The sequence below is a fragment of the Coregonus clupeaformis genome, unplaced genomic scaffold, assembly GCF_020615455.1.
Source record: "Coregonus clupeaformis isolate EN_2021a unplaced genomic scaffold, ASM2061545v1 scaf2521, whole genome shotgun sequence".
Lineage (NCBI taxonomy): Eukaryota > Metazoa > Chordata > Actinopteri > Salmoniformes > Salmonidae > Coregonus > Coregonus clupeaformis.
In genome coordinates, this window is record NW_025535975.1 from 55,374 (window position 1) to 71,600 (window position 16,227).

General features: G+C 46.8%; 1 long non-coding RNA gene across 1 annotated transcript; it reads left to right on the forward strand.

Moving 5' to 3' along the window:
- The first annotated feature begins 13,903 nt into the window (after positions 1-13,903).
- LOC121586819 lies at positions 13,904-14,891 on the forward strand. The gene is made up of 3 exons (XR_006003966.2): positions 13,904-14,047; positions 14,194-14,254; positions 14,601-14,891. It is a non-coding gene; the product is annotated as an uncharacterized LOC121586819 (long non-coding RNA).
- The last annotated feature ends 1,336 nt before the right edge of the window (positions 14,892-16,227 follow it).

A 16,227-nucleotide genomic window follows, 5' to 3' on the forward strand; every position in this document is an offset into this window, starting at 1 on the left:
TCTGCTGGTTCAGGCTCTGCGGGCTCAGGCTCTGCTGGTTCAGGCTCTTCTACTGGCTCCGGCTCTGCTGGTTCAGGCTCTGCAGGCTCAGGCTCTGCTGGTTCAGGCTCTTCTACTGGCTCAGGCTCTGCTGGTTCAGGGTCTGCGGGCTCAGGCTCTGCTGGTTCAGGCTCCTCTACTGGCTCAGGCTCTGCTGGTTCAGGCTCTTCTACTGGCTCAGGCTCTGCTGGTTCAGGCTCTGCAGGCTCAGGCTCTGCAGGCTCAGGCTCTACTGGCTCAGGCTCTGCTGGTTCAGGCTCTTCTACTGGCTCAGGCTCTGCTGGTTCAGGCTCTGCGGATTCAGGCTCTGCTGGTTCAGGCTCTTCTACAGGCTCAGGCTCTGCTGGTTCAGGCTCTTCTACTGGCTCAGGCTCTGCTGGTTCAGGCTCTGTGGGCTCAGGCTCTGCTGGTTCAGGCTCTTCTATTGGCTCAGGCTCTGCTGGTTCAGGCTCTGCAGGCTCAGGCTCTGCTGGTTCAGGCTCTTCTTCTGGCTCAGGCTCTGCTGGTTCAGGCTCTGCGGGCTCAGGCTCTGCTGGTTCAGGCTCTTCTACTGGCTCAGGCTCTGCTGGTTCAGGCTCCCCAGGCTCTGCTGGTTCAGGCTCTGCTTGTCCAGGTTCGTCATGTTCTGCTGGTTCAGGTTCTGCTGGTTCAGACTCTACTAGTTCAGGCCCTGCTGGTTCAGGATCTGCTGGTTCAGGCTCTGCTGGTTCAGGCTCCCCAGGCTCTGCTGGTTCAGGCCCTGCTTGTCCAGGATCTGCTGGTTCAGGCTCTGCTGGTTCAGTTTCCCCAGGCTCTGCTGGTTCAGACTCTCCTTGTCCAGGTTCGTCATGTTCTGCTGGTTCAGGTTCTGCTGGTTTAGGCTCTACTGGTTCAGGCTCTTCAGGTTCTGCGGGTTCAGGCTCTACTGATTCAGGCTCTACTGGTTCAGGCTCTACTAGTTCAGGCTCTGCTGGTTCAGGCTCTACTGGTTCAGGCTCTGCTGATTCAGGCTCTACTGGTTCAGGCTCTGCTGGTTCAGACTCTGCTTGTCTAGGTTCGTCATGTTCTGCTGGTTCAGGCTCTGCTGGTTCAGGCTCTACTAGTTCAAGCTCTGCTGGTTCAGGCTCTACTGGTTCAGGCTCTACTGGTTCAGGCTCTTCAGGTTCTGCTGGTTCAGGCTCTACTGGTTCAGGCTCTGCTGATTCAGGCTCTACTGGTTCAGGCTCTACTGGTTCAGGCTCTTCGGGTTCTGCTGGTTCAGGCTCTGGTTCAAGTTCTGCAGGCTCAGGCTCTGCTGGTTCAGGCTCTTCTTCTGGCTCAGGCTCTGCTGGTTCAGGGTCTGCGGGCTCAGGCTCTGCTGGTTCAGGCTCTTCTACTGGCTCAGGCTCTGCTGGTTCAGGCTCCCCAGGCTCTGCTGGTTCAGGCTCTGCTTGTCCAGGTTCGTCTTGTTCTGCTGGTTCAGGTTCTGCTGGTTCAGGCTCTACTAGTTCAGGCTCTGCTGGTTCAGGCTCTACTGGTTCAGGCTCTGCTGATTCAGGCTCTACTGGTTCAGGCTCTGCTGGTTCAGACTCTGCTTGTCTAGGTTCGTCATGTTCTGCTGGTTCAGGCTCTACTAGTTCAAGCTCTGCTGGTTCAGGCTCTACTGGTTCAGGCTCTACTGGTTCAGGCTCTTCAGGTTCTGCTGGTTCAGGCTCTGGTTCAAGTTCTGCTGGTTCAGGCTCTACTGGTTGAAGCTGTATTGGTTCAGGCTCTGCTGGTTCAGGCTCTGGTTCAGGCTCTACTAGGTGTTCATATGAACCGCTCCCTGGTTGTCTATTGACCTCAATGATGTTCTGGATGAGGTCCGGACTGGGGAAGTCCATGCTGATTACCCCCAAGCAGTCTGGTTTATCAGAGCCTGTCTTTAGTTTACCCATGAGCTTATTGAGCTGATCATTAACCACCCTGGCCACAGTTTTAGGGCCTTTGAAAAAGCCTGTGGCGGAGGTGTCAGTCAGTGTAATTGCATGAGCACAATTATTTTGAGCTTCTTTTAGATGTTTTGTGATCGTCTTCATCTTGTTTACAACATCTTTGAACCAGTCGTCGAAAGTGACGAAAGTATCATGGTTAAGGGTTCCGACATTGAAATTGGTACTCTGCAAAAAGACGATCTTCCTTCTCGCGTCTCGCATGTGGGGGACCAACGTCTTTGTCCATACTTTATCTTCAGATTTCTTGATCAATTCCTCAATAGATTCTCTAGCTTTCTTGATGCTCATCCCTTGCAGTGTCACTCTCAAAAGCACAGTCTCACTTTCATATTTACCCAAGAACTCCCACAGAAGGTTTAGCACCTCATGGAACTTGGTATGTTTTATATGCCCATCCATGACATCAAGGGTGTTGTAGAAAATACTGGCCTCTATACGTAAATCAAAGTACCGCAATCCTGCTTTCAGCTGGTTGTCCAAGGTCCAAGCCTGACACTGTATAAGTGGTCCACCGTACAGAGTTAGGCTCTCATGAGTTCCAGGAATAGTAACAGCTGAAAGGAGTTGGTCATCAGGTATAGATTCCATCCACTTTTCCTTATAAGAGTTTTCATGAAGCATTGAGTTGTCACTAAAACCTGAACCACAAGCAGTTGTGAAAATCCTGAAAGGGAAGAGACATAAAATCACATTTATATCAACCTACATTAATATTATGATTATGTCATGTTTATGACAAACTCCATGTGGCAAAAAAATGGTATGCAAGCAGATAACTCTTACTTACAAAAAGAGAAGATATAGGCATAGAGGGAAGCCCATGGTTGTAGTATTCCCAATGAAGCCAGTCTGGGAAAGGAAAGAGTGGATATGGAAATACAGTACACTCATCTCCTTTACTGTAGAACAATGACTACGTACTAAACTCCTTTACTGTAGAACAATGACTACATACTAAACTCCTTTACTGTATAACAATGACTACGTACTAAACTCCTTTACTGTATAACAATGACTACGTACTAAACTCCTTTACTGTATAACAATGACTACGTACTAAACTCCTTTACTGTATAACAATGACTACGTACTAAACTCCTTTACTGTATAACAATGACTACGTACTAAACTCCTTTACTGTATAACAATGACTACGTACTAAACTCCTTTACTGTATAACAATGACTACGTACTAAACTCCTTTACTGTATAACAATGACTACGTACTAAACTCCTTTACTGTATAACAATGACTACGTACTAAACTCCTTTACTGTATAACAATGACTACATACTAAACTCCTTTACTGTAGAACAATGACTACGTACTAAACTCCTTTACTGTATAACAATGACTACGTACTAAACTCCTTTACTGTAGAACAATGACTACGTACTAAACTCCTTTACTGTAGAACAATGACTACATACTAAACTTACAAACCCATGGAATGCAATAGCTAAACTCAGATTGTGAGAATTGTTTTAGCTATTTTAAAAACTCAAACCTTATCCTCCCTCAAAAGCCAAATAATCACAGAATTGAAAGTGATCTGAGAGTTAAAAAACAATACATTGAAGATATTTCCTTACCTCTAAAGGTGTTGTATAGTATAGTAGAGGATAGTATTCTAATCCCCCAGTTGGTAGGAGCGGTTAACTATGATCAAGTTCGTGGAACCATCTCTGTAGCTCACAAATTTACATAAAAGATACAGTAGAAGGAATTTGCGTGCTTAACTGTCCCTGTCCTGCCTTAAGTCACACACACACATCCACACACACTAATACATCCCATTCCATGAGACTGTACCCCATGATAAGTTAATATAGATTAAAAATTTTACAAAAGATGATGATGATGATGACGATGATGATGAGAGAGTTGTTGAACATTTTGACTTTGGAACGTTTCCTTTCAACATTACAGAAACATTTGCTAGACACAATAATTAAACTGTAATGTGTGATTACTGATTTATCTCCCGTTTTATGGTAACAGAAAAGGAGCAATTCATTAATGTGAGTATTTTTCATATTGTTATACAGCCGTCAGTGGCATGACAGAAGCTATTCAAACTCGTATTTACTAATACACAACTGGAAATTAACACCTTCCCACATGGTTATGAACGCAGCATTAGACTACGTTATCATATCCAGCAGTAGGCTAAGTACCAGCCTACAGTCATTGGTACCAGCAGTAAACTGGTTTGGATTTTCTCAAATGGAATTACTTCTGGGAGAGTTGTGGGTGGGCAATGTTGTGGTTCAATTTGTCTGATTGGTTGTGTTCTGCCGTGACACGTGATTTTGAGCGAATCAAGAAGCCACCTGTCACGCGCACCTGTTGCACTTGCACACTGTAACGTAGACACAGGGAGTCTGGAAGCAAGTGCAGTGTGAGTTTAATGAAAACGAACATGGAACAAATACAAAACAAGAGAAGCGTCTAACAAGGAAAACATAACCAGTGCTACCTGATGACTGACAGAACAGAGTGCTTGATAAATGGTAAGTAATCAAGGTAGTAATGAAGTCCAGGTGTGACTGATGATGGGTCGCAGGTGTTCGTAATAATGGTGCCAGGTGTGCGTAATGATGGGTTGCCAGGATCGGTGGTTAATAGACCGGTGACGTCGAGCGCCGGAGGGGGCGAGCGGGAGTAGACGGGACAGTACCCCCCCAACGCACGGCTCCAACAGCAGGACGACACCGGCCAGGGATACGGCCCCGAGGGCGAGGAGCGGGCCCGGTCCGGACGCCGAAGGTGGAAATGTCGGATGATGTTGAGAAGGGAAACATGAAAAGATGGTGAAATCCGGTAATTAGTGGGGAGTTGGCTGGGGGACTGGCTCGCTGGGATGACTCGTGGTAGAAGGCCCTCCGCTATTTGAAAGTGAAATTCCCTGTGGCACCGGACTCCACTAGAGCCGTAGAGACAACATCTGAGGGACAGCCAGCCAGTGAAATAGAAACCAGGATGGGTTTGGCGGAAATCGATTAAGGAATACTCACGCCTACCCTGGGAGACAGATGACCACGGGGCTGTCCCTCTGCCCCGGTGGACTTCGGGTTAGTGCGCACCAGACACAGCTGTAGCCGGTGCCCCTCCTGGCTGCAATAGGGACACAACCCCAGTCGTCTCCAGCGACGTCGCTCTGCCGCGGAGAGATGTGACCTCTATTTCAGGCTCTGCCTCAGGACGGCGAGGGACGGGGGGACCGCCGACGCTCCCGAAGAAGGTTCAAATCAAATCAAATCAAATTTTATTGGTCACATGCGCCGAATACAACAGGTGCAGACATTACAGTGAAATGCTTACTTACAGCCCTTGTCCTCCTCGCGCAGTCCTCTTCGGAATAGGGTGCGGAGCGCCAGCTCATTCCATCCACTGGAGGCTGCCGCGGTCCGGAAGGTGAGGGCGTACTCTGCAGCGGTCTGGGCACCCTGCCGGAGTTGGGGTAGTCGCTGACGTCCCTCTCTGCCCTCCGGTGGATGGTCGAAGACCGCCCTGAACAGAGCCATGAACCCCTTGTAGGAATCCAGCTCCTCCTCTCCTCTCTCCCAGACGGCCGTAGCCCACTCTGACGCCCGCACGGTCAGCAGGGAAATGACCGTAGCAACCTTGGACCTCTCGGTGGTGGGGGCTCCCGTCTGATGAGTGAAATAGAGGGAGCACTGGAGTAGGAAGCCACGGCATTTGGATGGAGTCCCATCATATTTTCCCAGGAGGGACAGTTGGGAATCACCGACCTGGGCGGACTGCTGGGTAGGCTGGGGGACTGGCTCGCTGGGATGACTCGTGGTAGAAGGCCCTCCGCTATTTGAAAGTGAATCCTCTCGGGTGGTGTCGAGGTGGTGGAGGACGTGGAGGACCTCATCCATAGTTGGACGCAGTTGCGCCAGCTGATCGTGGTGTTGGTGGAGAAGGTGTCCCTGTTCGCTGACCGTCTGATATATATACAGTATCTCACAAAAGTGAGTACACCCCTCACATTTCTGTAAATATTAGAGTATATCTTTTCATGTGACAACACTGAAGAAATGACACTTTGCTACAATGTAAAGTAGTGAGTGTACAGCTTGTACAGTATAACAGTGTAAATTTGCTGTCCCCTCAAAATAACTCAACACACAGCCATTAATGTCTAAACCGCTGGCAACAAAAGTGAGTACACCCCTAAGTGAAAATGTCCAAATTGGGCCCAATTAGCCTTTTTTTTTTTTTACAACACAATGCTAATGTTTTAACTTAGGAAGAGTTCAGAAATCAATATTTGGTGGAATAACCCTGATTTTCAATCACAGCTTTCATGTGTCTTGGCATGCTCTCCACCAGTCTTTCACATTGATGTTGGGTGACCTTATGCCACTCCTGTCGCAAAAATTCAAGCAGCTCGGCTTTGTTTGATGGCTTGTGACCATCCATCTTCCTCTTGATCACATTTCAGAAGTTTTCAATGGGGTTCAGGTCTGGAGATTGGGCTGGCCATGACAGGGTCTTGATCTGGTGGTCCTCCATCCACACCTTGATTGACCTGGCTGTGTGGCATGGCGCATTGTCCTGCTGGAAAAACCAATCCTCAGAGTTGGGGAACAATGTCAGAGCAAAAGGAAGCAAGTTTTCTTCCAGGACAACCTTGTACATGGCTTGATTCATGCGTCCTTCACAAAGACAAATCTGCCCGATTCCAGCCTTGCTGAAGCACCCCCAGATCATCACTGATCCTCCACCAAATTTCACAGTGGTGCGAGACACTGTGGCTTGTAGGCCTCTCCAGGTCTCCGTCTAACCATTAGACGACCAGGTGTTGGGCAAAGCTGAAAATTGGACTCATCAGAGAAGATAGCTAGCTGAATAAACTAAGTTAGAGTCTATTCCTGGAAACATTGAACCACTGTAGATTACAACAATTATAATTTCTAAATTGGAAGTTGGAAGAGTTGTATTTGAGTGTTTCAGTGAAAGGTTAGTGAGGGAGGCCTCGCTTCCCCAGGTGTTTAGTTAATTTCATTCCGATCTCCTTTGAATTAGTGTAGCCTTTTCTGTAGCCTGTCAACTATGTGTCTGTCTATCCCTGTTCTCTCCTCTCCGCACAGGCCATACAAACGCCTCACACCGCGTGGCTGCTGCCACTCTAACCTGGTGGTCCCTGCACGCACGACCCACGTGGAGTTCCAGGTCTCCGGCAGCCTCTGGAACTGCCGTTCTGCGGCCAACAAGGCAGAGTTCATCTCAGCCTATGCTACCCTCCAGTCCCTCGACTTCTTGGCGCTGACGGAAACATGGATTACCACAGAAAACACTGCTACTCCTACTGCTCTCTCCTCGTCTGACCATGTGTTCTCACATACACCGATAGCATCTGGTCAGCGGGGTGGTGGCACAGGAATCCTCATCTCTCCCAAGTGGACATTCTCTCTTTCTCCCCTGACCCATCTGTCTATCTCCTCATTTGAATTCCATGCTGTCACAGTCACTAGCCCATTCAAGCTTAACATCCTTATCATTTATCGCCCTCCAGGTTCCCTTGGAGAGTTCATCAATGAGCTTGACGCCTTGATAAGTTTCTTTCCTGAGGATGGCTCACTCCTCACAGTTCTGGGTGACTTTAACCTCCCTACGTCTACCTTTGACTAATTTCTCTCTGCCTCCTTCTTTCCACTCCTCTCCTCTTTTGACCTCACTCTCTCACCGTCCCCCCCTACTCACAAGGCAGGCAATACGCTTGACCTCATCTTTACTTGATGCTGTTCTTCTACTAATCTCACTGCAACTCCCCTCCAAGTCTCCGACCACTACTTTGTATCCTTTTCTCTCTCGCTCTCCTCCAACACTACTCACTCTGCCCCTACTCAGATGGTAATGCGCCGTCGCAACCTTCGCTCTCTCTCTCCCGCTACCCTCTCCTCTTCCATCCTATCATCTCTTCCCTCTGCTCAATCCTTCTCCCTCCAATCTCCTGATTCTGCCTCCTTAAACCTCCTCTCCTCCCTTTCTGCATCCTTTGACTCTCTATGTCCCCTATCCTCCCGGCCAGCTCGGTCCTCCCCTCCTGCTCCGTGGCTTGATGACTCATTGCGAGCTCACAGAACAGGGCTCCGGGAAGCCGAGCGGAAATGGAGGAAAACTAGACTCCCTGCGGACCTGGCATCTTTTCACTCCCTCCTCTCTACATTTTCTTCCTCTGTTTCTGCTGCTAATGCCACTTTCTACCACTCTAAATTCCAAGCATCTGCCTCTAACCCTAGGAAGCTCTTTGCCACCTTCTCCTCCCTGCTGAATCCCCCCCACCCCCCCTCTGTGGATGACTTCGTCAACCATTTTGAAAAGAAGGTTGACGACATCCGATCCTCGTTTGTTAAGTCAAATGACACCGCTGGTCCTGCTCACACTGCCCTACCCTATGCTTTGACTTCTTTCTCCCCCCTCTCTCCAGATGAAATCTTGCGACTTGTGAAGGCCGGCCGCCCAACAACCTGCACGCTTGACCCTATCCCCTCCTCTCTTCTCCAGACCATTTCCGGAGACCTTCTCCCTTACCTCACCTCGCTAATCAACTCATCCTTGACCGCTGGCTATGTCCCTTCCGTCTTCAAGAGAGCGAGAGTTGCACCCCTTCTCAAAAAACCTACACTCGATCCCTCCGATGTCAACAACTACAGACCAGTATCCCTTCTTTCTTTTCTCTCCAAAACTCTTGAGCGTGCCGTCTTTAGCCAACTCTCTTGCTATCTCTCTCAGAATGACCTTCTTGATCCAAACCAGTCAGGTTTCAAGACTGGTCATTCAACTGAGACTGCTCTTCTCTGTGTCACGGAGGCTCTCCGCACTGCTAAAGCTAACTCTCTCTCCTCTGCTCTCGTCCTTCTAGACCTATCTGCTGCCTTTGATACTGTGAACCATCAGATCCTCCTCTCCACCCTCTCCGAGTTGGTCATCTCGGCGCGGCTCACTCTTGGATTGCGTCCCTACCTGACAGGTCGCTCCTACCAGGTGGCGTGGCGAGAATCTGTCTCCGCACCACGTGCTCTCACCACTGGTGTCCCCCAGGGCTCAGTTCTAGGCCCTCTCCTATTCTCGCTATACACCAAGTCACTTGGCTCTGTCATATCCTCACATGGCCTCTCCTATCATTGCTACGCAGAGCGACACACAATTCATCTTCTCCTTTCCCCCTTCTGATAACCAGGTGGCGAATCGCATCTCTGCATGTCTGGCAGACATATCAGTGTGGATGACGGATCACCATCTCAAGCTGAACCTCGGCAAGACGGAGCTGCTCTTCCTCCCGGGGAAGGACTGCCCGTTCCATGATCTCGACATCACGGTTGACAACTCCGTTGTGTCCTCCTCCCAGAGTGCAAAGAGTCTTGGCGTGACCCTGGACAACACCCTGTCGTTCTCCGCTAACATCAAGGCGGTGACCCGATCCTGTAGGTTCATGCTCTACAACATTCGCAGAGTACGACCCTGCCTTACACAGGAAGCGGCACAGGTCCTAATCCAGGCACTTGTCATCTCCCGTCTGGATTACTGCAACTCGCTGTTGGCTGGGCTCCCTGCCTGTGCCATTAAACCCCTACAACTCATCCAGAACGCTGCAGCCCGTCTGGTGTTCAACCTTCCCAAGTTCTCTCACGTCACCCCGCTCCTCCGCACACTCCACTGGCTTCCAGTTGAAGCTCGCATCTGCTACAAGACCATGGTGCTTGCCTACGGAGCTGTAAGGGGAACGGCACCTCCGTACCTTCAGGCTCTGATCAGTCCCTACACCCAAACGAGGGCATTGCGTTCACCCACTTCTGGCCTGCTGGCCCCCCTACCTCTGCGGAAGCACAGTTCCCGCTCAGCCCAGTCAAAACTGTTCGCTGCTCTGGCACCCCAATGGTGGAACAAGCTCCCTCACGACGCCAGGACAGCGGAGTCACTCACCACCTTACGGAGACACTTGAAACCCCACCTCTTTAAGGAATACCTGGGATAGGATAAAGTAATCCTTCTACCCCCCCTTACCTCACCCCCAAAAAATTAAAAAAATAATATTGTAAAGTGGTCGTCCCACTGGCTATCATAAGGTGAATGCACCAATTTGTAAGTCACTCTGGATAAGAGCGTCTGCTAAATGACGAAAATGTAAATGTAAGATGACCTTACTCCAGTCCTCTACGGTCCAATCCTTATGGTCTTTTGCAAACCTCAGCCTGGCTCTTCTTTGCTTCTCATTGATGAAGGGCTTTTTTCTAGCTTTGCACGACTTCAGGCCAGCCCCTAGGAGCCTGTTTCGAGCCGTCCTCGCCATGCACTTCACCCCAGCTGCCATTTGCATTCTTTTTGTAGGTCACTTGATGTCATCCTACAGTTGTTGAGTGACATTCTAATGAGTTGGCGGTCATCCCGGTCAGTAGAGAGTCGTTTTCGCCCTCTGCCGGTCTGTAGCTTTGTTGTCCCCAATGTCTGCTGCTTGACCTTGTTCTTATGAACCGCCGTCTTTGAAATTTTACGGATGGAAGCAACCTGACGCTCACTGTATCCCTCTGCCAGTAAAGCCAGAATTGAACCCTTCTTTTCCTCACTCAAAACTTTCCTTTTCAACTCTTTTGGTATGGTCAATAGTTATTTTTTTATTAATATTACTTTTGAGGTACTATTAGCACTGTTTTTGCCTTCCAGCTGGTCCTATTACAAGAGGATAGTGATGACCACAGCAGTGGTTTTTATACTTTTCCTCGTTAAATAAGATTTGGTTCAGGTGATCACCTAATCAATACCTAATTCAGTAGAATGAGGTGTGCCTGTGTTGGAATTCAAAATACACTGGAATGGAATGGCTGTCATACATGTAGAGATGCTGATTTAAGAAACATTTGCAGTGGTCTCTTAATTTTTTCCAGAGCTGTATATATATATATATATCTTCTGCTGCTTCCATATTTTTGAGGTAGTATTCTGTAATGTAGACACAGGGAGTCTGGAAGCAAGTGCAGTGTGAGTTTAATGAAAATGAACATGGAACAAATACAAAACAAGAGAAGCGTCTAACAAGGAAAACATAACCAATACTACCTGATGACTGACAGAACAGAGTGCTAGATAAATGGTAAGTAATCAAGGTAGTAATGAAGTCCAGACAACCTTGTGTTCTTGAACGTAGCCCTGTTTCTTTGTGTTCTTGAACGTAGCCCTGTCTTTCATTTTTGTTCATTGATTTCACCTGTGTTAGTTACTCACCTGGTCTCATTATCTCCTTATTTAGTTCAGTTCTTTCTGTTTGTGCCTTGTGAGGTATTGTTCGTTTTGATTCTACTAAGCCTTTTCCTAGCTCGTTTGTGAGAACCTGTTTTAGCCTTCAGTCCTAGTTTTGATTCTCCTGCCTGTTTGCCTACCTGTGCATGACCATTGCCTGCCTGTGACCATGATTCCTGCCTTCTGTGAAGGCGTAATAAACACCTGCCACGCTCTGCGCGTGAATCTACACCTTTTTCTCCCTGAGTGTTCAGAAAGCTTGTCATACAAGACAGCACTGTAATTATAGGCTATTGCATGTTAAACAATCTGATATATCCCGGTAATACTTTTTTTATTTCACTAATGTTGGATATTGGACATACACCACATGACCAAAGTATGTGGACACCTGTTCATCGAATATAATAATATAATAATATAATATTTAGCAGACGCTTTTATCCAAAGCGACTTACAGTCATGCGTGCATACATTTATTTTATTTTTTTGTGTATGGGTGGTCCCGGGGATCGAACCCACTACCTTGGCGTTACAAGCGCCGTGCTCTACCAGCTGAGCTACAGAGGACCACAATATCTCATTCCAAAATCATGGGCATTAATATGGAGTTGGTCCCCCCTTTGCTGCTATAACAGCCTCCACTCTTCTGGGAAGGCTTTCCACTAGATGTTGGAACATTGCTGCAGGGACTTGCTTCTATTCAGCCACAAGCATTAGTGAGGTCAGGCACTGATGTTGGGCGATTAGGCCTGGCTAGCAGTCGGTGTTCCAATTAATCTCAAAGGTGTTCAATGGGGTTGAGGTCAGGGCTCTGTGCAGGCCGGTCAAGTTCTTCCACACTGATCTCGACAAACCATTACTGTATGGACCTCGATTTGTGCACGGGGCCATTCTCATGCTGAAACAGGAAAGGGCCTTCCCCAAACTGTTGCCACAAAGTTGGAAGCACACATTGTATGCTGTAGCGTTAAGATTTCCCTTCACTGGAACTAAGGGCCCTAGCCCGAACCATGAAAAACAGCCCCAGACCATTATTCCTCCTCTACCAAACGTTACAGTTGGCACTTTGCATTGGGGCAGGTAGCGTTCTCCTGGCACACTCCACACCCAGATTCGTCCGTCGGACTGCCAGATGGTGAAGCGTGACTCATCACTCCAGAGAACGCGTTTCCACTGCTCCAGAGTCCAATGACGCCGAGCTTTGGGAAACACTGCGACCTATCCTTTAGCCTTGACCCCTAGGCCCTTCAAGAGGCCCCTCCCAGATATGAACAGAGAGATACCAGTCATGTCATCTTGTATTAGGCCTACATTATTATTATATTATTATTATTATTAACATACTGTCCTTTGTGTTTTCTGTTGTATGTGTAGCTTTTTACGAATGGATGGCGATGGCTTTCAAATACCAACTCCTGCTCTGCCCCACGTCCCAGAGGCCTGCTGCTTATCTTATAGGACCACAGAGACACCATCCGGTAGTTTGTGAGAGACATCCCCAGTGTTCTCAACCAAGTGGATGAGACACACCGAAAGATCATCCGAGGTAGGGAGCCCATCGATGGCACGCTATTGTGCCCTTGTCAAAAGTAGTGCACTATGTAGAGAATTGAGTGCCTTTTGGGATGCAGCCTGATTCTTTGTGAGAGATTACATGAATGCTTTGCCTAAACTACAGAGACGATGGCATTTATCTTCTGCTGCCTCGCCCACAACCTGCTTATGATGCCAAGCTATATTTGTTGAACCATCTTCTCTGCCTGTCTGTTAAAGGTGTACACACCCTTTTTATCTTTATCGGGCTGTTGAAAACTAAAGAATTGCACGCTAATAAAGAGTGAGTTTACCCATTCTGAAAAAACAAAACTGAAAAATATGAATTATTGTCTCTACCAGGTGTCACTTTTCCTCAAGGATAAAGTGCAGAATCCCAACGGACGCTTTGCCCTCTCCACCAGAAGTCCCGAGGTTAATCAGTTACTCATCTGCTTGCCAGTAAAATACGACGCAGAGGTGTTAAACATGTTTGAACAGCTAGTTAGCAGATCAACTCTATCTGGCTCTTGGTTCTCCGTGAGTGAGCGGTCATATAGTAATGCATTGTAAAGGCCAAGAGGAATTGTATTGACTGTCATACATTGCATTTTTAAAGTTAGTAATATTAACTGTAGTAATAGTTTGTTGGTCTATAATGTTGCCTGTTTTTTACCAACAATTGTGTGAACAGTATATACACTAGATGAATGATAGGGGGGCCTTTGTTAAAACCACCGTGCCCCATCTTGGCACTCCCCCAATATTGTCAAAAAAATATTTGGGAAGCTATAGAAATGCATTTATTAATGTCTACATTCGTTTTTGCCACGTTTATTCTGTTGACCAGAGCCCTATGAGCCCTGATCAAAAATAGTGCACTACATAGGGAATAGGTTGCTATTTGGGATGCAAGCCTCAGACTGCTGCCCTCTTTTATTTATTTGAGGCACTGGCACGTACTCTCCACGTGGGGCAGTAAACCCAAGTAACCCAGTCTGCATCCCAAATGGGACCCTATTGCCTATACCCAATGGGCCCTGGTCAAAAGTAGTGCACTATATAGGGAATAGGGTGCCATTTGGGACACAGCCCCACTATATTCTCTTTAATCCAGAGAGCGAACTCTGAACCCAACCTCCTTGCCAAAGAGGAGCTGAACCTGCTGGCTCGACTGATGGGTGGAATAGAGGTTCAGAACCCAAACACTGATACTGAAACAGGGTTCCGGGTCAACCTCTTTGCCACAGACCAAGAAGAAGAAGAGGTGGTATGCGTTCTCTCTCTCACTACTGGCGCCTTAGTTCTTTGTTTAACAGTGATTGTGATACACATTGCAGCATCTTGATCCTCTATAATTTGGTTTGATCAGAGCAAGTCATTGGTATGTGAAGGTACGATCTTTATCTTCTACAGTGGAGCCTCAGGAGGGAATGGAGATCAGTCATTTGAAGTGAATCATATTCAAGCAATACAGGTATCTATGGTGGTATTGTGTGATTTAAAAGCTTTAAGTGATTATAACATGGTTATAGTGCACATATTAGCCGAGCAATAATGTAAACACAACCTGAGATCTGACTGAGAAACAAGAGACAACCACCATGTGTAATCGGTTTGTATTCTTCCTCAGCTCTCTTACAATCTCCACTAAACCCCTTTAAAGGGGAATGGAAACACTTTAGCTTTACAGTTAGCTAGTGTTCTAAAGTCTAGTGTTTCCCTTCCCCTTTAAGACTAAATGGCAGATCTGTGTCAAGCAACAGTTGTACTTAATTATCGTGTCTATATGCCTCAAATGACGTGTTTTGTTTTCCTCTCAGGGCGTGAAGGTCAACACAGAACTGACTCGGATCGCTGGAGAGTTTACCAAGGAGCCTGAACAGACTGAAACACTGACTCGGATCGCTGGAGAGTTTACCAAGGAGCCTGAACAGACTGAAACACTGACTCGGATCGCTGGAGAGTTTACCAAGGAGCCTGAACAGACTGAAACACTGACTCGGATCGCTGGAGAGTTTACCAAGGAGCCTGAACAGACTGAAACACTGACTCGGATCGCTGGAGAGTTTACCAAGGAGCCTGAACAGACTGAAACACTGACTCGGATCGCTGGAGAGTTGCAAGGAGCCTGAACAGACTGAACCACTGACTCGGATCGCTAGAGAGTTTACCAAGGAGCCTGAACAGACTGAAACACTGACTCGGATCGCTGGAGAGTTTACCAAGGAGCCTGAACAGACTGAAACACTGACTCGGATCGCTGGAGAGCCAAAAATGAAGTATGAATACTGTAAAAAATAAATACATTATTGTAGATATTAAGAGCTCTTATGCTGTACATGTATTTTATATTTGCAATGAAGACGATTCTATGAAGAAAATACATTTATACATATATAGAATATTTAAAGTGTTTATTAAATTAGTCTTTTAGTAAGCAGTGGCACTTCGCAAGTGAGATATTATGAATGCATTTTTGAAAACAGATATTGTAAATATGATTGAGTGTTACAACAAATCATATTTGGGGAAATAATCTACCAGTCAATGAATGTAAGAAGCAGTTGTATTCAATAAACCAACAAATTGTAGCTATCATGCTTTTTTCTGAAAGCTCTTCAGATCGCCAGCAGTGGGAGCAGTAACACAACATACCAGCAGAACAATTAATTTCTAAATACATTATTTTTTAAAAAGTCATGTTCTTATAACACAATTGGTGTTTACAGTTTTTCTCGATTGCTAAGACACATTTCTTGAAAGCTGCTCTCCTTTTCTCTTAACTGTGAACACAAAACCCAATTTTCAAGCTACATTCACAAAACCTCAGACTCTTCTTGCAAAACCAAACTTTCACCTCAAAACAGTTCAATCTGTGCTCAAAACTGAACTATGTTGTCAAATCGTGCCCTTGAGTCAATCAAAATAAAAAACACTACTGAACAGTCACTAAACACTACGTAGAAAAATAGAAAACACAATGCTCAGGACATGAAGCTGGAGAAATAAATGTTTATTGTTCACTGTAGGCTAAATGCATGTTGCAAAACAAAAAAAACCTGTGCATTTAGCACTTGTACAAAAAACAAAACAGAAATATTGTGCATTTACATGTAGCACTTGTAAAAACAAACAGAAATCTTATCGTTTGCCACTTGTGTACAGTAAGCCCATGTAAAAATAAAGTACAAAAATATACAAATAAGTGCATTACTCAGCCACAGCATCATGTCTCCGTACTGGGTCAGGCCACAGGACTTCATCCACATCACAGGCCACATTTTGTCTGGCCAGGCAACGGGGAAAAACCCCTGGCATGCCGTATCCAGGCTTGGCATGCCTCCACACCTATGTCACCACAGGCAAGTCCCATGGCTTGCAGGAGATTTACCCTGGTGTAAGGTTGGCGTTCATATACCTTCCACTGCCATGAGGAGAAGAATTCCT